Here is a 22,716-nt window from a genome sequence, read left to right on the forward strand (position 1 = left end):
TAATGTGATATAATATAATATAATGTGATATAATATAATATAATATAATGTGATATAATATAAATATAATATAATATAATGTGATATAATATAATATAATGTGATATAATATAATGTGATATAATATAATGTGATATAATATAATGTGATATAATATAATATAATGTGATATAATATAATATAATGTGATATAATATAATATAATGTGATATAATATAAATATAATATAATGTGATATAATATAATGTGATATAATATAATGTGATATAATATAATGTGATATAATATAAATGTGATATAATATAATGTGATATAATATAATGTGATAATGTGATATAATATAATGTGATATAATATAATGTGATATAATATAATATAATGTGATATAATATAATATAATGTGATATAATATAATATAATGTGATATAATATAATATAATATAATATAATATAATGTGATATAATATAATATAATGTGATATAATATAATGTGATAATATAATGTGATATAATATAATATAATGTGATATAATATAATATAATATAATATAATATAATGTGATATAATATAATATAATATAATATAATGTGATATAATATAATATAATGTGATATAATATAATGTGATATATATAATATAATGTGATATAATATAATGATATAATATAATGATATAATATAATGTGATATAATATAATGTGATATAATATAATGATATAATATGATATAATATAATGTGATATAATATAATGTGATATAATATAAATATAATATGATATGATATAATATAATGTGATATAATATAATATAAATATAATATAATGTGATATAATATATAATATAATATAATGTGATATAATATAATATAATGTGATATAATATAATATAATGTGATATAATATAATGATATAATATAATGTGATATAATATAATGTGATATAATATAATGATATAATATAATGTGATATAATATAATGTGATATAATATAATGTGATATAATATAATGTGATATAATATAAATATAATATAATGTGATATAATATAATGTGATATAATATAATGTGATATAATATAATGTGATATAATATAATATAATATATGATATAATATATATATAATGTGATATAATATAATGTGATATAATATAAATATAATATAATGTGATATAATATATAATATAATATAATGTGATATAATATAAATATAATATAATGTGATATAATATAATATAATGTGATATAATATATATATATAATGATATAATATAATATGATATAATATAATGTGATATAATATAATGTGATATAATATAATATAATGTGATATAATATAATATAATGTGATATAATATAATGTGATATAATATAATGTGATATAATATAATGTGATATAATATAATGTGATATAATATAATGTGATATAATATAATGTGATATAATATAATGTGATATAATATAATATAATGTGATATAATATAATGTGATATAATATATGTGATATAATATAATGTGATATAATATAATGTGATATAATATAATGTGATATAATATAATATAATGTGATATAATATAATGTGATATAATATAATGTGATATAATATAATATAATGTGATATAATATAATGTGATATAATATAATGTGATATAATATAATGTGATATAATATAATGTGATATAATATAATGTGATATAATATAATGTGATATAATATAATGTGATATAATATATATAATATAATATGATATAATATAATGTGATATAATATAATGTGATATAATATAATGTGATATAATATATATGTGATATAATATAATGTGATATAATATAATGTGATATAATATAATGTGATATAATATAATATAATGTGATATAATATAATGTGATATAATATAATGTGATATAATATAATGTGATATAATATAATATAATGTGATATAATATAATATAATATAATGTGATATAATATAATATGTGATATAATATAATATAATATAATGTGATATAATATAATGTGATATAATATAATGATATAATATAATGATATAATATAATGTGATATATAATATAATATAATGTGATATAATATAATGTGATATAATATAATATAATGTGATATAATATAATGTGATAATAATATAATATAATGTGATATAATGTGATATAATATAATGTGATATAATATATATATAATATAATGTGATATAATATAATGTGATATAATATAATGTGATATAATATAATGTGATATAATATAATGTGATATAATATAATATAATGTGATATAATATAATGTGATATAATATAATATAATAATATGTGATATAATATAATGTGATATAATATAATGTGATATAATATAATATAATGTGATATAATATAATATAACATAATATAATATAACATAATATAATGTGATATAATATAATATAATGTGATATAATATAATGTGATATAATATAATGTGATATAATATAATGATATAATATAATATAATGTGATATAATATAATGATATAATATAATGTGATATAATATAATGTGATATAATATAATGTGATATAATATAATGTGATATAATATAATATAATGTGATATAATATAATGTGATATAATATAATGTGATAATATAATGTGATATAATATAATGTGATATAATATAATATAATATAATGTGATATAATATAATATAATGTGATATAATATAATGTGATATAATATAATGTGATATAATATAATATAATATAATATAATATAATGTGATATAATATAATGTGATATAATATAATGTGATATAATATAATATAATGTAATATAATATAATATAATGTGATATAATATAATGTGATATAATATAATGTGATATAATATAATGTGATATAATATAATGTGATATAATATAATGTGATATAATAATGTGATATAATATAATGTGATATAATATAATGTGATATAATATAATATAATGTGATATAATATAATGTGATATAATATAATGTGATATAATATAATGTGATATAATATAATGTGATATAATATAATGTGATATAATATAATGTGATATAATATAATGTGATATAATATAATGTGATATAATATAATGTGATATAATATAATGTGATATAATATAATGTGATATAATATAATGTGATATAATATAATGTGATATAATATAATGTGATATAATATAATATAATATAATATAATGTGATATAATATAATATAATATAATGTGATATAATATAATATAATGTGATATAATATAATGTGATATAATATAATGTGATATAATATAATGTGATATAATATAATGTGATATAATATAATATAATGTGATATAATATAATGTGATATAATATAATGTGATATAATATAATATAATGTGATATAATATAATGTGATATAATATAATGTGATATAATATAATGTGATATAATATAATGTGATATAATATAATATAATATAATGTGATATAATATAATATAATGTGATATAATATAATGTGATATAATATAATATAATGTGATATAATATAATGTGATATAATATAATGTGATATAATATAATGTGATATAATATAATGTGATATAATATAATGTGATATAATATAATATAATGTGATATAATATAATGATATAATATAATGTGATATAATATAATATAATGTGATATAATATAATGTGATATAATATAATATAATGTGATATTATTATATAGAGATAGTGGTGACCTTATGGGCATCGATGACCACGACAGCTCCTTTCTCCAGAGGCTCTTTGGTGCCAATCAGCAGCTTGCCATCGGCGTAGCCCACGGCGAACGGTCTGTCCTCGCTGTACCAGGCGATGTGGATCACTGACACTACAACAGAAAAACAACCATCAAAACGGTCAGAAGTCTAAATCGGGAGAGTCACAAATCAACACGACTTCAGATCAGTGTCTTAAAGTAAAACACAAACATATGATCAATGACACACAAGAGACACACACTTTTTAAAAATCTTTATTTAACCAGGCAAGTCAGTTAAGAACAAATTCTTATTTTCAATGACGGCCTGGGAACAGTGGGTTAACTGCCTGTTCAGGGGCAGAACGACAGATTTGTACATTGTCAGCTCGGGGGTTTGAACTTGCAAGCTTCCGGTTACTAGTCCAACGCTCTAACCACTAGGCTACCCTGCCGCCCCTCCACTCTAACCACTAGGCTACCCTGCCGCCCCTCCACTCTAACCACTAGGCTACCCTGCCACCTCTCCACTCTAACCACTAGGCTACCCTGCCGCCCCTCCACTCTAACCACTAGGCTACCCTGCCGCCCCTCCACTCTAACCACTAGGCTACCCTGCCGCCCCTCCACTCTAACCACTAGGCTACCCTGCCGCCCCTCCACTCTAACCACTAGGCTACCCTGCCGCCCCTCCACTCTAACCACTAGGCTACCCTGCCACCTCTCCACTCTAACCACTAGGCTACCCTGCCGCCCCTCCACTCTAACCACTAGGCTACCCTGCCACCTCTCCACTCTAACCACTAGGCTACCCTGCCACCTCCCCACTCTAACCACTAGGCTACAATGCCGCCCCTCCACTCTAACCACTAGGCTACCATGCCGCCCCTCCACTCTAACCACTAGTCTACCCTGCCGCCCCTCCACTCTATCCACTAGGCTACCCTGCCGCCCCTCCACTCTAACCACTAGGCTACCCTGCCGCCCCTCCACTCTAACCACTAGGCTACCCTGCCGCCCCTCCACTCTAACCACTAGGCTACCCTGCCGCCCCTCCACTCTAACCACTAGGCTACCCTGCCGCCCCTCCACTCTAACCACTAGGCTACCCTGCCGCCCCTCCACTCTAACCACTAGTCTACCTGCTGCCCCTCCACCCCTCCACTCTAACCACTAGTCTACCTGCTGCCCCTCCACCCCTCCACTCTAACCACTAGGTGCCAGCCCACCCTCCACCCCTCCACTCTAACCACTAGTCTACCTGCTGCCCCTCCACCCCTCCACTCTAACCACTAGTCTACCTGCTGCCCCTCCACCCCTCCACTCTAACCACTAGTCTACCTGCTGCCCCTCCACCCCTCCACTCTAACCACTAGTCTACCTGCTGCCCCTCCACCCCTCCACTCTAACCACTAGGTGCCGGCCCACCCTCCAGACTACGTACCATCTTTCCGGTAGCAGTGCTCCAGCTCGGTGCGCCGCATGGTGCAGGCATCGTGGACCTCTATAAGGCCCAGGGATCCATCCATACGTCCTACCAGCAACACATCTTTGGGTTCCCCGCACCACAGGGACACGGCTTCTCCCTCCGGCCAGGCCAGAGCTGACACCCAGTGGGGCTGCACGTCCAGAAGACCTTTACCACCTGGTGGAGGGGGTCAGAGGGGAAAGGTTTACAGGTGTGGTTGCAGGTATAACACATAGACAAATGCATAGGATATATGGAATAGTTGAACACTAAAAACAGACTACATGAAGGAAAGGTGACATAGCTGCCAGGATAGAGAGAAACATTCCTAGTCCAGCTGGACATACAAAGGTCAGAGGTTGTATAAGGAGGGGGTCAGCCAAAGGACCAACTGATGGATTACAGACATCAATCACAGGGCAGCTAGGCACCCTAAAGCTAAGAGAGATAAAAGACACACATGCAGAGGGACACAGAGTTAATTACAGAGCCAAAAGCATAGGGCTGTAAAATAGAGGAATGTAAACTATTTTTAGTATAGCTGGACACGCTAGAAACTGAGGAGACACAATCTGCTGATCCTAGATAGTGCACAAACAAAAGAATGCATTTAGCTAAGTGCAGGAACAGCAAGGGTCTTGTAATCTGCCGAAAGCAGATGTGGGCGTTACTGGTCTGAACAAGCAGGATGCACGGATTGGAATGTAACGTAATTTACATGTGGGATGGGCTTATATGTGGATAAATACTGGAGCCAGGGCTCTGGAAAAGTGGTGGGTACCGAGGGGCTCTCCGGCTTATAATGCGGGTGTATTAAAAGTCTATCATTGAATTTAAAGTTCTTGGCTGTGTCATGTTTGAATCGATTGGCCACTACACAGGTCAGATAGATTCTAAAAGAAACCACAGGGTTTCCACTACACAGACCTCCCACCTCCACTACACAGACCTCCCACCTCCACTACACAGACCTCCCACCTCCACTACACAGACCTCCCACCTCCACTACACAGACCTCCCACCTCCACTACACAGACCTCCCACCACCTCCACTACACAGACCTCCCACCTCCACTACACAGACCTCCCACCACCTCCACTACACAGACCTCCCACCACCTCCACTACACAGACCTCCCACCACCTCCACTACACAGACCTCCCACCACCTCCACTACCAGACCTCCCACCACCTCCACTACACAGACCTCCCCCACCTCCACTACACAGACCTCCCACCACCTCCACCACAGACCTCCCTCCCACCTCCCACCACCTCCACTACACAGACCTCCCACCACCTCCACTACACAGACCTCCCACCACCTCCACTACACAGACCTCCCACCACCTCCACTACACAGACCTCCCACCACCTCCACTACACAGACCTCCCACCACCTCCACTACACAGACCTCCCACCACCTCCACTACACAGACCTCCCACCACCTCCACTACACAGACCTCCCACCTCCACTACACAGACCTCCCACCTCCACTACACAGACCTCCCACCTCCACTACACAGACCTCCCACCTCCCACCTCCACTACACAGACCTCCCACCTCCCACCTCCACTACACAGACCTCCCACCTCCCACCTCCACTACACAGACCTCCCACCACCTCCACTACACAGACCTCCCACCACCTCCACTACACAGACCTCCCACCACCTCCACTACACAGACCTCCCACCACCTCCACTACACAGACCTCCCACCACCTCCACTACACAGACCTCCCACCACCTCCACTACACAGACCTCCCACCACCTCCACTACACAGACCTCCCACCACCTCCACTACACAGACCTCCCACCACCTCCACTACACAGACCTCCCACCACCTCCACTACACAGACCTCCCACCACCTCCACTACACAGACCTCCCACCACCTCCACTACACAGACCTCCCACCACCTCCACTACACAGACCTCCCACCACCTCCACTACACAGACCTCCCACCACCTCCACTACACAGACCTCCCACCTCCACTACACAGACCTCCCACCTCCACTACACAGATCTCCCACCTCCACTACACAGACCTCCCACCTCCACTACACAGACCTCCCACCTCCACTACACAGACCTCCCACCTCCACTACACAGACCTCCCACCTCCACTACACAGACCTCCCACCTCCACTACACAGACCTCCCACCTCCACTACACAGACCTCCCACCTCCACTACACAGACCTCCCACCTCCACTACACAGACCTCCCACCTCCACTACACAGACCTCCCACCTCCACTACACAGACCTCCAACCTCCACTACACAGACCTCCCATATGTATGTGTGTGTGTGTGTGTGTGTGTGTGTGTGTGTGTGTGTATATGTGTGTGTGTCTCTCTCACCGGTGACCTGCCAGATGTTGACTAGTTTCTCCATGGCAGTGTGTGTGTGTGTGTGTGTGTGTGTGTGTGTGTGTGTGTGTGTGTGTGTGTGTGTGTGTGTGTGTGTGTGTGTGTGTGTGTGTGTGTCTCTCTCACCGGTGACCTGCCAGATGTTGACTAGTTTCTCCATGGCAGTGTGTGTGTGTGTGTGTGTCTCTCTCACCGGTGACCTGCCAGATGTTGACTAGTTTCTCCATGGCAGTGTGTGTGTGTGTGTCTCTCTCACCGGTGACCTGCCAGATGTTGACTAGTTTCTCCATGGCAGTGTGTGTGTGTGTGTGTGTGTCTCTCTCACCGGTGACCTGCCAGATGTTGACTAGTTTCTCCATGGCAGTGTGTGTGTGTGTGTGTGTCTCTCACCGGTGACCTGCCAGATGTTGACTAGTTTCTCCATGGCAGTGTGTGTGTGTGTCTCTCTCACCGGTGACCTGCCAGATGTTGACTAGTTTCTCCATGGCAGTGTGTGTGTGTGTGTGTGTGTCTCTCACCGGTGACCTGCCAGATGTTGACTAGTTTCTCCATGGCAGTGTGTGTGTGTGTGTCTCTCACCGGTGACCTGCCAGATGTTGACTAGTTTCTCCATGGCAGCTGCCAGGTATTTCCCTGTGACACTCCAGACCAGAGGAGACAGACTGGGGTCCCCTGGGGAACCAAGACACTGCCCACCCTCCTCTGGAGAACCAGCACTGTGGACACACACACACACACACACACACACACACACACACACACACACACACACACACACACACACACACACACACACACACACACACACACACACACACACACACACACACACACACACACACACACACACACACACACACACACGCAGGTAGAGACACAGAGAGAGACACAGAGAGAGACACAGATAGAGACACAGATAGAGACAGACAGATAGAGACACACAGAGAGACACACAGAGAGACACAGAGAGACACACACAGAGAGACACACACAGAGACACACACAGAGAGACACAGAGAGAGAGACATTAACATTTGAGTCATTTATCAGAAGCTCTTATTCAGAGTGACTAACAGTCAGTGTATTAGATAGCTAGGTGAGACAACCTCCTATCACAGTCACAGTAAGTAGAGACGTCTGCAGTAGACTGAGCGGGTTAGGGAGGTCAGAGGTCAGAGGTGCTGCTTACGTCCTGTTGAAGACGCAGGTCAGTTGGAGGGTGTACTGGTTCTGAGTAACGCTCCACACCCGGACTGTTCCGTCGTTACCGCTGGTGGCCAGCAGGCCTTTCCTACTGCACCAACCACACGTGATGACCTGGAGGAAACACGTTTCACATGGCGTAATGAAGCCTCTATAACCCTTCATAAGGTCTTCATAAACCCTCCATAACCCTTCACACGGTGTAATGAAGCCTCCATAACCCTTCATAAGGTCTTCATAAACCCTCCATAACCCTTCATAAGGTCTTCATAAACCCTCCATAACCCTTCACACGGTGTAATGAAGCCTCCATAACCCTTCATAAGGTCTTCATAAACCCTCCATAACCCTTCATATGGTCTTCATAAACCCTATATAACCCTTCATAAGGTCTTCATAAACCCTCCATAAGGTCTTCATAAACCCTCCATAACCCTTCATAAGGTCTTCATAAACCCTCCATAACCCTTCATAAGGTCTTCATAAACCCTCTATAACCCTTCATAAGGTCTTCATAAACCCACCATAACCCTTCATAAGGTCTTCATAAACCCTCTATAACCCTTCATAAGGTCTTCATAAACCCTCTATAACCCTTGATAAGGTCTTCATAAACCCTCCATAACCCTTCATAAGGTCTTCATAAACCCTCTATAAGGCCTGCGTTATCCGGGTTTAATGAAGCCTCCATAACCCTTCATACGGCCTACCCTAACCCTCTACCCTAACCCCTACTCACCCTAACCCTCTACCCTAACATAACCCCTCCGGTACTCACTCTAACCCTCTACCCATAACCCCTATTCACCCTAACCCTCTACCCTAATCCTCTACCCTAACCCCTACTCACCCTAACCCTCTACCCATAACCCCTACTCACCCTAACCCTCTACCCCTAACCCCTCCAGTACTCACCCTAACCCCTCCAGTACTCACCCTAACCATCTACCCATAACTCCTCCAGTACTCACCCTAACCCTCTACCCATAACCCTTCCAGTACTCACCCTAACCCTCTACCCATAACCCCTCCAGTACTCACCCTAACCCTCTACCCATAACCCCTCCAGTACTCACCCTAACCCTCTACCCATAACCCCTCCAGTACTCACCCTAACCCTCTACCCATAACCACTCCAGTACTCACCCTAACCCTCTACCCATAACCCCTCCAGTACTCACCCTAACCCTCTACCCATAACCCCTCCAGTACTCACCCTAACCCTCTACCCATAACCCCTCCAGTACTCACCCTAACCCTCTAGCCTAACCTCTCCAGTACTCACCCTAACCCTCTACCCATAACCCCTCCAGTACTCACCCTAACCTCTACCCTAACCCCTCCAGTACTCACCCTAACCCTCTACCCATAACCCCTCCAGTACTCACCCTAACCCTCTACCCATAACCCCTCCAGTACTCACCATAACCCCTCCAGTACTCACCCTAACCCTTTACCCATAACCCCTCCAGTACTCACCCTAACCCTCTACCCATAACCCCTCCAGTACTCACCATAACCCCTCCAGTACTCACCCTAACCCTCTACCCATAACCCTTCCAGTACTCACCCTAACCCTCTACCCTAACCCCTCCAGTACTCACCCTAACCCTCTACCCTAACCCCTCCAGTACTCACCCTAACCCTCTACCCTAACCCCTCCAGTACTCACCCAAACCCTCTACCCATAACCCCTCCAGTACTCACCCTAACCCTCTACCCATAACCCCTCCAGTACTCACCCTAACCCTCTACCCATAACCCCTCCAGTACTCACCCTAACCCTCTACCCTAACCCCTCTAGTACTCACCCTAACCCTCTATCCTAACCCTCTACCCATAACCTCTCCAGTACTCACCCTTACCCTCTACCCATAACCCCTCCAGTACTCACCCTAACCTCTACCCTAACCCTCTACCCCTAACCCCTCCAGTACTCATCCTAACCTCTACCCTAACTCCTCCAGTACTCACCCTAACCCCTCCAGTACTCACCCTAACCTCTACCCTAACCCCTCCAGTACTCACCCTAACCCTCTACCCCTAACCCCTCCAGTACTCACCCTAACCTCTACCCCTAACCCCTCCAGTACTCACCCTAACCTCTACCCTAACCCCTCCAGTACTCACCCTAACCCTCTACCCATAACCCCTCCAGTACTCACCCTAACCCTCTACCCATAACCCCTCCAGTACTCACCCTAACCCTCTACCCTAACCCCTCCAGTACTCACCCTAACCCTCTACCCATAACCCCTCCAGTACTCACCCTAACCCTCTACCCATAACCCCTCCAGTACTCACCCTAACCCTCTACCCTAACCCCTCCAGTACTCACCCTAACCCTCTAGCCATAACCCCCCATACTCACCCTAACCCTCTACCCATAACCCCTCCAGTACTCACCCTAACCCTCTACCCATAACCCCCCAGTACTCACCCTAACCCTCTACCCATAACCCCTCCAGTACTCACCCTAACCCTCTACCCTAACCCCTCCAGTACTCACCCTAACCCCTCCAGTACTCACCCTAACCCTCTACCCATAACCCCTCCAGTACTCACCCTAACCCTCTACCCTAACCCCTCCAGTACTCACCCTAACCCTCTACCCTAACCCCTCCAGTACTCACCCTAACCCTCTACCCATAACCCCTCCAGTACTCACCCTAACCCTCTACCCATAACCCCTCCAGTACTCACCCTAACCCTCTACCCATAACCCCTCCAGTACTCACCCTAACCCCTCCAGTACTCACCCTAACCCTCTATCCATAACCCCTCCAGTACTCACCCTAACCCTCTACCCTAACCCCTCCAGTACTCACCCTAACCCCTCCAGTACTCACCCTAACCCCTCCAGTACTCACCCTAACCCCTCCAGTACTCACCCTAACCCCTCCAGTACTCACCCTAACCCTCTACCCATAACCCCTCCAGTACTCACCCTAACCCTTTACCCATAACCCCTCCAGTACTCACCCTAACCCTCTACCCATAACCCCTCCAGTACTCACCCTAACCCTCTACCCATAACCCCTCCAGTACTCACCCTAACCCCTCCAGTACTCACGCTAACCCTCTACCCCTAACCCCTCCAGTACTCACCCTAACCCTCTACCCATAACCCCTCCAGTACTCACCCTAACCCCTCCAATACTCACCCTAACCCTCTACCCATAACCCCTCCAGTACTCACCCTAACCCCTCCAGTACTCACCCTAACCCTCTACCCATAACCCCTCCAGTACTCACCCTAACCCCTCCAGTACTCACCCTGCTCTGGTGAGCCTCCAACTTCACAGAAGAGCACTTGCGCAGGTCACCCGCCATGTCGGCAAAGGTTTGCGGCCGGCTCTGGTTGTCTCTGTCGTGAGCGGCCAGCGTGCGGACCAGCTGCTGAGCGGCCCACTGCCGGTGTCCCGAGGACAGACGAGAAGACAGGCAGCAAGCAGCCAGCGCGTTGGCCAGCTCCAGAGGTCCTACAGCAGTGGGATGATAGGAAGGATGGGTATACAAATGTGCAATTAAACCTGCTGGAACGAAAACAAAAGGGGGTGGAAGAAGGAACGGTGAGTGAGTTTTATTTTGGGGGGAGATGAGAGGATGTTAATTATAACATAACATAATGAATGGTCCAAAACACTATGGTGATAATGACAGCTAGCACGGGCACTGTGGAGGCTAGCACTAACTGCTAACAACAGCTAGTAGCTACATGTCTGTATGTACTGTCATCCCGTGCAGACAATCTGAATATACAATTATCTGAATATAATATTATCTGAATCTGAATATCCAATTTGTAAGTCGCTCTGGATAAGAGCGTCTGCTAAATGACTTAAATGTAAATGATATACGAGGCGACTACAAATCTATAATCACTGCCACCCGCCCCCCCCCATTTCAACCATTTCTTAAATTAAACATTCTAAATGAGCTGAGAAATATCTTTGTTCATCCCATAATGCAATTTTACAAACAAATCGGACAGAGTCAGTTACAAAAACTCTATTGAATTATGACGACGCCGCATAACGACATGTCGACGACAGACAACGTGTGACATTATCGCAGCGTCTAGAAATCTCAGAGGACCACAGAGGTCTCACGAACCTCTCTTCTCCGCGTCAGCCTTGTCATAGTTGGGTCTGAGCCGGGCCCCTTTATCAGCGAGTAGCGCCACGAGGGCCTGGGTGACCACGAAATTGGGTGACGTCACGAGCTTGTTCTCCTCGGCCACGCCCCTCAGGAAGCTGGGGAGGAACTTCCTCTGGACGGGGTCGTCTACCGTGGTCAGGTTCATCCCCGTTGCCGCAGAGATCAGGTTCTAGAGACGGATAGATATACAGGTTCTAGATCAGTCAGAGGAACCCTAACACGCTAGATCAGGTTCTAGAGACGGATAGAGATACAGGTTCTAGATCAGTCAGAGGAACCCTAACACGCTAGATCAGGTTCTAGAGACGGATAGATATACAGGTTCTAGATCAGTCAGAGGAACCCTAACACGCTAGATCAGGTTCTAGAGACGGATAGATATACAGGTTCTAGATCAGTCAGAGGAACCCTAACACGCTAGATCAGGTTCTAGAGACGGATAGATAACAGGTTCTAGATCAGTCAGAGGAACCCTAACACGCTAGATCAGGTTCTAGAGACGGATAGATATACAGGTTCTAGATCAGTCAGAGGAACCCTAACACGCTAGATCAGGTTCTAGAGACGGATAGATATACAGGTTCTAGATCAGTCAGAGGAACCCTAACACGCTAGATCAGGTTCTAGAGACAGATAGATATACAGGTTCTAGAGACAGATAGATATAATGGTTCTAGATCAGTCAGAGGAACCCTAACACGCTAGATCAGGTTCTAGAGACAGATATATATACTGCTTCTAGAGACAGATATATATACAGGTTCTAGAGACAGATATACAGGTTCTAGAGACAGATAGATATACTGGTTCTAGAGACAGATATATATACAGGTTCTAGAGACAGATATACAGGTTCTAGAGACAGATAGATATACTGGTTCTAGAGACATATAGATATACAGGTTCTAGAGACAGATAGATATACAGGTTCTAGAGACAGATATACTGGTTCTAGAGACAGATAGATATACTGGTTCTAGAGACAGATAGATATTCAGGTTCTAGAGACAGATAGATATACAGGTTCTAGAGACGGATAGATATACAGGTTCTAGATCAGTCAGAGGAACCCTAACACGCTAGATCAGGTTCTAGAGACGGATAGATATACAGGTTCTAGAGACAGATAGATATAATGGTTCTAGATCAGTCAGAGGAACCCTAACACGCTAGATCAGGTTCTAGAGACAGAGATATACAGGTTCTAGAGACAGATAGATATAATGGTTCTAGATCAGTCAGAGGAACCCTAACACGCTAGATCAGGTTCTAGAGACAGATATATATACTGCTTCTAGAGACAGATATATATACAGGTTCTAGAGACAGATATACAGGTTGTAGAGACAGTTAGATATACAGGTTCTAGAGATGGATAGATATAATGGTTCTAGATCAGTCAAATGAACCCTAACACGCTAGATCAGGTTCTAGAGACAGATATATATATATACTGGTTCTAGAGACAGATATATACTGGTTACCAGCCGTTTGCTACAGGAGACAGTGGTGAGTATTAGTGAAAGTTAATGAGGACCAGCCGTTTGCTAGAGGAGACAGTGGAGAGTATTGGTGGAGAGATGGAAGGAAGTCATTGGCTCAAGAGGTACACCGGCTGTATTCTACACCGGCTGTATTAAACACCGGCTGTATTCTACACCGGCTGTATTCAACACCGGCTGTATTAAACACCGGCTGTATTCTACACCGGCTGTATTCTACACCGGCTGTATTCTACACCGGCTGTATTCTACACCGGCTGTATTCTACACCGGCTGTATTCTACACCGGCTGTATTCTACACCGGCTGTATTAAACACCGGCTGTATTCTAAACACCGGCTGTATTAAACACCGGCTGTATTAAACACCGGCTGTATTCTACACCGGCTGTATTAAACACCGGCTGTATTAAACACCGGCTGTATTCTACACCGGCTGTATTAAACACCGGCTGTATTAAACACCGGCTGTATTCTACACCGGCTGTATTAAACACCGGCTGTATTCTACACCGGCTGTATTAAACACCGGCTGTATTAAACACCGGCTGTATTAAACACCGGCTGTATTCTACACCGGCTGTATTCTACACCGGCTGTATTCTACACCGGCTGTATTAAACACCGGCTGTATTCTACACCGGCTGTATTCTACACCGGCTGTATTCAACACCGGCTGTATTCTACACCGGCTGTATTAAACACCGGCTGTATTAAACACCGGCTGTATTCTACACCGGCTGTATTAAACACCGGCTGTATTCTACACCGGCTGTATTAAACACCGGCTGTATTAAACACCGGCTGTATTAAACACCGGCTGTATTCTACACCGGCTGTATTAAACACCGGCTGTATTCTACACCGGCTGTATTAAACACCGGCTGTATTCTACACCGGCTGTATTAAACACCGGCTGTATTAAATTAACTCTAATTGGTCTAAAATAACCCCAGTGTTGGTGTTTATAACCAGTATTAAATTAACTCTAATTGGTCTAAAATAACCCCAGTGTTGGTGTTTATAACCAGTAATAAATTAACTCTAATTGGTCTAAAATAACCCCAGTGTTGGGTGTTTATAACCAGTATTAAATTAACTCTAATTGGTCTAAAATAACCCCAGTGTTGGGTGTTTATAACCAGTATTAAATTAACTCTAATTGGTCTAAAATAACCCCAGTGTTGGGTGTTTATAACCAGTATTAAATTAACTCTAATTGGTCTAAAATAACCCCAGTGTTGGGTGTTTATAACCAGTAATAAATTAACTCTAATTGGTCTAGAATAACCCCAGTGTTGGTGTTTATAACCAGTAATAAATTAACTCTAATTGGTCTAGAATAACCCCAGTGTTGGGTGTTTATAACCAGTATTAAATTAACTCTAATTGGTCTAAAATAACCCCAGTGTTGGGTGTTTATAACCAGTATTAAATTAACTCTAATTGGTCTAAAATAACCCCAGTGTTGGGTGTTTATAACCAGTATTAAATTAACTCTAATTGGTCTAAAATAACCCCAGTGTTGGGTGTTTATAACCAGTATTAAATTAACTCTAATTGGTCTAAAATAACCCCAGTGTTGGGTGTTTATAACCAGTATTAAATTAACTCTAATTGGTCTAAAATAACCCCAGTGTTGGGTGTTAATAACCAGTGTTAAATCAAAACCACACCCATCATTATCATATTTCCCAGCATGCTCTGTTGCAGGTTGATTTTTAGACTAGTTCCTCAATATCTATGTTTTTACACGTAGTACATTGATTGATTAATTCATCTTATGCTACTCAAATATGAATAACATACATTTTGATCAACTAATCCGATCTGTTACTTTGTAGTTAATTGCATCCATTACTGATATGGTTGTTCCAGTTTAGATGGTTTAGGTCGTCTCGTATCTTAGTCTGGCTTTGCCAACCAGCATAATGTGATTTGCAGACCTGAAAACCAGGAGTTTCATTCAGGCTACTACGGTATTGGTGTCAAACTAGGCCCTCAAATTAAGGCCTCCTTAAATACTTGTGTTGAACATTTTTATTTTAACGATCTGGCTCGGGGAAACCCACTGGACAACAAAAAACAATGACTGCAACAATCTCTGTCTCTGTCAATAACAAATACAGTCATGGTTGGTAACTACAATTCACTCGAAAGCTAAGGCACTCTGGGAAATATAAAAAATAAAAATTAGGCTTTACAATAAGCTGTGTGTTAATTTAACACTGAAAAGTGTGCATGTGACCAATAAAATGTGAGTTGTATAGTTAAGTATTGCATAACTGTGGTTGTGTGTTGACTTGAACTTCCTGTCTTTTTGAAAGTCGTTGAGTGCAGTAGAGAACTGGTCACTTCCTGTTTCTCTTCCAGTCTCTTTGTGTGAGTCTGAGTTGTGTATCTGTTGTTACCTGTGTGCAGAGCTGGACCAGCAGCTTGGCAGCGTTGGGGCTGTTGGAGGCCAGACAACCCACAGCCGTACTGAGATAGGCCAGACAGGAGATAGGTTTGCTGGCCTTGGTGGCCCCGCGGGGCCGCTCTGAGGCCCCTGATCCAGATGTGGGGCTGGTGGAGAGGCCGGCTCGCCCCGCTGCAGCCAGACACATCAGTCTGACCAGGGTCCTGATGTCTGTCAGACCCAGAGACTCCAACCCTGCTGCCAGGCTGCAGCTAGAACCACTGAGAGGGAGGGAAAGGTGGGAGAGAGAGGGAAGGGAGAGAGAGGAGGGGAGAGAGAGGGGGAGGAGGAGAGGAGGGGAGGGAGAGAGAGGAGGGAGGGAGGGAGAGAGGGAGAGAGAGGGGAGGGGAGAGAGAAAGAGAGAGAGAGAGAGAGAGGGGAGGGAGAGAGAGGAGGGAGGGAGGGAGAGGGGAGGGAGGAGGGGGGGAGGGAGAGGGGGAGGGGGAGGGAGAGGGGAGGGGAGAGGGGGGGAGGGGAGGGGAGGGAGAGAGAGGGGAGGGAGATGAGGGGGAGAAAGGGGAGGGAGAGGGGAGGGGAGAGAGGGGAGGGAGAGAGAGAGGGGGAGAAAGGGGGAGGGAGAGAAAGGGAGAGAGAGGGGAGGAAGAGAGGGGGAGAAAGGGGGAGGAAGAGAGGGGGGAGAAAGGGGAGGGAGAGAGAGGGAGAGAGAAAGGGAGAGAGAGGGAGGGAGAGAGAGAGGGGGGAGAAAAGGGGAGGGAGAGAGAGAGGGGGAGAAAGGGGGATGGAGAGAGGGGAGGGAGAGAGAGAGGGGGAGAAAGGAGGAGGGAGAGAGAGGGGAGGGAGAGAGAGAGGGGGAGAAAGGGGGAGGGAGAGAGAGGGGAGGGAGGGAGAGAGAAAGGGAGAGAGAGGGGAGGGAGAGAGAGGAGGGGAGAGAGAGGGGGGGGGAGAAAGTGGGAGGGAGAAGGGAGGGAGAGAAGGCCATACTCATAAACATACAGTAGTTGCAATGCAGTTCACCCTTATACACTGACACCAACTAAACACAGTGGAACATGAGATGAATGGAGAGAGATCGAGACTGAGAGAGACAGACGGAAAGACACCAGGGAGACAGAGAGACAGCCAGGGACAAAGAGAGACAGAGAGAGACAGAGACAAAGACCAACACATTATCCAGTCCTACACACAGTCCTACACATAGTCTACACACAGTCCTACACATAGTCTACACACAGTCCTACACATAGCCTACAACCAGTCCTACACATAGTCTACACAGTCCTACACATAGTGTATACACAGTCATACAGATAGTCTACACACAGTCCTACACATAGTCTACACACAGTCCTACCACTAGTCTACACCTAGCCTACAACCAGTCCTACACCTAGTCTACATACAGTCATTTACATTTACATTACATTTAAGTCATTTAGCAGACGCTCTTATCCAGAGCGACTTACAAATTGGTGCATTCACCTTATGACATCCAGTGGGACAGTCACTTAACAATAGTGCATCTAAAACTTAGGGGGGGTGGGGTGAGAGGGATTACTTATCCTATCCTAGGTATTCCAGTCCTACACCTAGTCTACACTTAGTCTATATCTAGTCTACACCGAATCTACAACTAGTCTACACCTAGTCTACAACTAGTCTACAACTAGTCTACAACTAGTCTACACCTAGTCTACACCTAGTCTACACCTAGTCTACAACTAGTCTACACCTAGTCTACACCTAGTCCTACACACAGTCCTAAACCTAGTCTACACCTAGTCTACAACTAGTCTACACCTAGTCTACACCTAGTCCTACACCTAGTCTACACCTAGTCTACACCCAGTCTACACCCAGTCTACACCTAGTCTACATCCAGTCTTAAACCTAGTCTATACCTAGTCTACACCTAGTCCTACACACAGTCCTAAACCTAGTCTACACCTAGTCTACACTGAGCCTACACCCAGCCCTACACCTAGTCTCCACAGTCATACACCTAGTCTACACCTAGTCTACACAGTCCTACACCTAGTCTACACCTAGTCTACACAGTCCTACACCTAGTCTACACACAGGTCTACAACTAGTCTACACCTAGTCTATACCTAGTCTACACCTACTCTACACCTAGTCTACACAGTCCTACACCTAGTCTATACCTAGTCTACACCTAGTCTACACAGTCCTACACCTAGTCTAAACCTAGTCTACACCTAGTCTACACAGTCCAACACCTAGTCTACACAGTCCTACACCTAGTCTACACCTAGACAACACCTAGTCTACACAGTCCTACACCTAGTCTACACCTAGTCTACACCCAGCCCTACACCTAGTCTACACCCAGCCCTACACCTAGTCTACACCTAGTCTACACCTAGTCTACACAGTCCTACACCTAGTCTACATCTAGTCTACACCCAGTCTACACACAGGTCTACACACAGGTCTACAACTAGTCTACACCTAGTCTATACCCAGTCTTAAACCTAGTCTACACCTAGTCTACACCTAGTCTATACCCAGTCTACACCTAGTCTATACCTAGTCTACACCTAGTCTACACCTAGTCTACACCTAGTCTATACCCAGTCTTAAACCTAGTCTACAACTAGTCTACACCTAGTCTACAGACAGACCCACCTGACAGAGAGTAGAGACAGGGCTCTCATCACCATGGTCCTGGCCAGGAGGACCTGCGCTGCAGAGGTCACTCTCCTCAGAGCCATGACCCTGTCGTGGGGGTTCTCCAGCGCTGCGGCCTGCTCCCCCAGAGTCACCCTGCCCGAGGAGCTGTTCTCCACCGCGCCCTGGCAGCCTGGGAAACACACGCAGACACTTGTTGAAGCTGACGCACAATGTAGAATTACAACCCCACGAAATGGACATATAACAGGTGATCACTGAACCACCCACGGTACAGAGAGGACCGGACACATCTCACCCACATTACAGAGAGGACCAGACACATCTGAACCACCCACTGTACAGAGAGGACCAGACACATCTGAACCACCCACATTACAGAGAGGACTGGACACATCTGAACCACCCACGTTACAGAGAGGACCGGACACATCTCACCCACATTACAGAGAGGACCAGACACATCTAAACCACCCACATTACAGAGAGGACCGGACACATCTCACCCACATTACAGAGAGGACCAGACACATCTAAACCACCCACATTACAGAGAGGACCAGACACATCTGAACCACCCATATTACAGAGAGGACCGGACACATCTCACCCACATTACAGAGAGGACCAGACACATCTCACCCACATTACAGAGAGGACCAGACACATCTAAACCACCCACGTTACAGAGAGGACCAGACACATCTCACCCACATTACAGAGAGGACCAGACACATCTGTGTGTGTGTGTGTTTGTGTTTCTCAGCTCCTCACCTATTTGCAGCAGAGTCTCCTCCATGCTGTTGGTGGCGGTCACCATGGCTACGGACGCTCCCAGGGGGTCACTGTCGGGGAACTGGACGGCCTCTGGGACGACCCTGCGCTCGCTCAGACCCAACGGTCCCGCCAGCAGCTCAAACTCCTCGTCCCCAGTTAACCTCTCATCCTCATCAACATCCAGCATGTCCCATTCCTCTGTAAGGATTGTAGAGAATAACAGTCATACTATTTATAGAGGATAACAGTCATACTATCAGCCACGTGGTTATAGAGAATAACAGTCATACTATCAGCCATGTGGTTACTGAGAATAACAGTCATACTATCAGCCACGTGGTTACAGAGAATAACAGTCATACTATTTATAGAGAATAACAGTCATACTATCAGCCACGTGGTTATAGAGAATAACAGTCATACTATCAGCCATGTGGTTACTGAGAATAACAGTCATACTATCAGCCACGTGGTTATAGAGAATAACAGTCATACTATCAGCCACGTGGTTGTAGAGAATATCAGTCATACTATCAGCCACGTGGTTATAGAGAATAACAGTCATACTATCAGCCACGTGGTTGTAGAGAATATCAGTCATACTATCAGCCACGTGGTTATAGAGAATAACAGTCATACTATCAGCCACGTGGTTATAGAGAATAACAGTCATACTATCAGCCACGTGGTTATAGAGAATAACAGTCATACTATCAGCCACGTGGTTATAGAGAATAACAGTCATACTATCAGCCACGTGGTTACAGAGAATAACAGTCATACTATCAGCCACGTGGTTATAGAGAATAACAGTCATACTATTTATAGAGAATAACAGTCATACTATCAGCCACGTGGTTATAGAGAATAACAGTCATACTATCAGCCATGTGGTTATAGAGAATAACAGTCATACTATCAGCCACGTGGTTATAGAGATTAACAGTCATACTATCAGCCGCGTGGTTATAGAGATTAACAGTCATACTATCAGCCACGTGGTTATAGAGAATAACAGTCATACTATCAGCCACGTGGTTATAGAGATTAACAGTCATACTATCAGCCACGTGGTTATAGAGAATAACAGTCATACTATCAGCCACGTGGTTATAGAGAATAACAGTCATACTATCAGCCACGTGGTTATAGAGAATGACAGTCATACTATCAGCCACGTGGTTATAGAGAATAACAGTCATACTATTTATAGAGAATAACAGTCATACTATCAGCCACGTGGTTATAGAGAATAACAGTCATACTATCAGCCACGTGGTTATAGAGAATGACAGTCATACTATCAGCCACGTGGTTATAGAGAATAACAGTCATACTATCAGCCACGTGGTTATAGAGAATAACAGTCATACTATTTATAGAGAATAACAGTCATACTATCAGCCACGTGGTTATAGAGAATAACAGTCATACTATCAGCCACGTGGTTATAGAGAATAACAGTCATACTATCAGCCACGTGGTTATAGAGAATAACAGTCATACTATTTATAGAGAATAACAGTCATACTATCAGCCACGTGGTTATAGAGAATAACAGTCATACTATCAGCCACGTGGTTATAGAGAATGACAGTCATACTATCAGCCACGTGGTTATAGAGAATAACAGTCATACTATCAGCCACGTGGTTATAGAGAATAACAGTCATACTATTTATAGAGAATAACAGTCATACTATCAGCCACGTGGTTATAGAGAATAACAGTCATACTATCAGCCACGTGGTTATAGAGAATAACAGTCATACTATTTATAGAGAATAACAGTCATACTATCAGCCACGTGGTTATAGAGAATAACAGTTATAGAGAATAACAGTCATACTATCAGCCACGTTTATAGAGAATAACAGTCATACTATCAGCCACGTGGTTATAGAGAATAACAGTCATACTATCAGCCACGTGGTTATAGAGAATAACAGCCATACTATCAGCCACGCGGTTATAGAGAATAACACAGTCATACTATCAGCCATAAAGCTACAGTGGACCAGTCATACTATCAGCCATAAAGCTACAGTGGACCAGTCATACTATCAGCCATAAAGCTACAGTGGACCAGTCATACTATCAGCCACGTGGTTATAGAGAATAACAGTCATACTATCAGCCATGAAGCTACAGTAGAACCAGTCATACTATCAGCCATAAAGCTACAGTGGACCAGTCATACTATCAGCCACGTGATTATAGAGAATAACAGTCATACTATCAGCCATGAAGCTACAGTAGAACCAGTCATACTATCAGCCACGTGGTTATAGAGAATAACAGTCATACTATCAGCCACGTGGTTATAGAGAATAACAGTCATACTATCAGCCACGTGGTTATAGAGAATAACAGTCATACTATCAGCCATAAAGCTACAGTGGAACCAGTCATACTATCAGCCATAAAG

The 22,716-nt window shown here is 42.5% G+C and overlaps 1 pseudogene; it reads right to left on the reverse strand.

The window, feature by feature from the left end:
- Positions 1-22,716, reverse strand: part of LOC124023219 — a 126,912-nt pseudogene that overhangs the window by 7,882 nt on the left and 96,314 nt on the right.

This window comes from Oncorhynchus gorbuscha, unplaced genomic scaffold (assembly GCF_021184085.1).
Source record: "Oncorhynchus gorbuscha isolate QuinsamMale2020 ecotype Even-year unplaced genomic scaffold, OgorEven_v1.0 Un_scaffold_1557, whole genome shotgun sequence".
In the NCBI taxonomy this organism is placed as follows: Eukaryota; Metazoa; Chordata; class Actinopteri; order Salmoniformes; family Salmonidae; genus Oncorhynchus; species Oncorhynchus gorbuscha.